Here is a 2,050-nt window from a genome sequence, read left to right as displayed (position 1 = left end):
CTGCTGTCAGAATGGCTGTCGGCTCAGCCGGGACTTCATCTGTTGGCACTAAAGTGGTCCAGCAGTGGCCGAGGCAAGGCGGGTGACAGTATCAGCATTTAAAATGTAAAACAGTTGACAAACGGTTTCCCAAACAGCTCCAGTGTGCCTAGAACTCGGAGCCATAAGGAAGAGTCATTGGTGAGATCCCTTCCGGATGCACGGTTTGTTATCCGAGCCAAAAAACATCCCTATGAAAATGAAATGTGTTTATTTCCACCTTCTGCAAGCGGTGTGACAATTGTCAATCATGCACAGCACAAATTTGTCAGGGGGAGATTTTTATTTAGATCTGTAAATCTTATTTTCCAATACTCACCATCCTGTCTCTGCTTCTGAATCCTATTTGCCATGCATCATGTCAAATTTCCTCTCCGTTTTATTAACGTATTATTTATGAATATATATCGACTGACAAGCTGCTTGTGGTTAGTCACTGGCCTGTTGATTCATTTGAGAGACAACTGGTCGCCGACTACAAACAAGCTCTGTTTGCATTGATTTATGCTTTAGCCCAATCCCAAAATAAATGCGATGGCCATTCATTTCCGAGTAGATTGGATACGAAACAGAAGGTGTCCACGGTTTATTTAATAGCGCAGCCGCATATTAATCTGGGTTAATGAGTGGCGCTGTACGTCATTGGCACGAAGCTAAATTAGTGAGCGCCAGACTCCGTCAGGACAAAAGTGCCGATGGTCAGCGTGGGCTGGTGCCACTGTGACTTCTCGCTGTTCCTAAGTGCCTCACGGTCGAGTAACCGGTAATTCGCCTTTTATGGGTGCAGTGTAACACCGGGGACTCTGTCCGCATCGAGAACGTTTTCCGTGTCTCGGCACTTGGCGGCTAACGAGAGCCACACCAGGAACTCCGCTCAAATCGCACCTGAGCACAGGAAAACAAATTTGCATGCGGATCCGGTGTCCCGCTGAAATTGCCAGGAGCCGTTCCTCCGCCCACGCGAAAAACCCTGATCTAATTAAGGCTCTCGCCCACAAGCAACTGTGCCGGAATAGGCGCATCACTGGAGCTATCAGGAGGATTTGATTATCGCCTTTGTGGGAGAGATTTGTCTCATACCAAGGGAAGCACACCAATAACCATACCAGCAGAGGCAAGATTGTGCAATATACACAGGATTGCGGGCGGTAAACTTCCCGAAGAGCTTAAGAAGTTTAAGAAGTTTAAGAAGTTAAACATTAAGCTCCATCATTTTTAAAATCTTTTGTTTAACCAGGAATACATGCAAGCCCAGTTTTATTTATAACTTGGGGTTGTCAAGGAGGGCTGGAATGTTTCCAATAACTTGGTAGGTGGTGATTAGGTTGCTGGATTTACAGACCCAGTTTTGTGGGAATGGGGACAGCCCTTCTCTTTTGGAAAATGCCAGATCTCATCTGAAGGACAGCACAGTGCCTCTATCACCAAGAACTACACTGCAAAATCAGTATTGTAATAAGACTGATCTTTTTTTCTGAAGTAGAAATGTTAGCTTGTTTTAAGTTACTGATTAAATTCTCACCCCATTGACAAACCTTGAAATTAGTCTAACTTTCTTACTTCAGCTGTCTTATGTGCAATATTTTTGTTCTATTTAGGCAAAAAAATCTCTATGTACCATGTCTAAAATACTTGTTGAGACTCATTTTTGGTTTTGCAATGCACATTGTCACAGGCGGTCTCTCACCCAGCTTGAAATTACCACCAGTTGTTTCAAAACCTAGGTTGAGCTGTTTTTCTAAGCAACCATAAGAAGTGTACAGGGTGGTATAGCTGATTAGCTTCAGCAGTTAGCCATGAGAAGGGTACAGGGTGGTGTGGCATCTTAGCTTCAGCAGTTAGCCATGAGAAGGGTACAGGGTGGTGTGGCTGCTTAGCTTCAGCCGTTAGCCATGAGAAGGGTACAGGGTGGTATAGCTGATTAGCTTCAGCAGGTAGCCATGAGAAGGGTACAGGGTGGTATAGCTGATTAGCTTCAGCAGGTAGCCATGAGAAGGGTACAGGGTGGTGT

Source organism: Conger conger, chromosome 11, assembly GCF_963514075.1.
Source record: "Conger conger chromosome 11, fConCon1.1, whole genome shotgun sequence".
NCBI lineage: Eukaryota > Metazoa > Chordata > Actinopteri > Anguilliformes > Congridae > Conger > Conger conger.
This window is presented reverse-complemented; position numbering follows the sequence as displayed.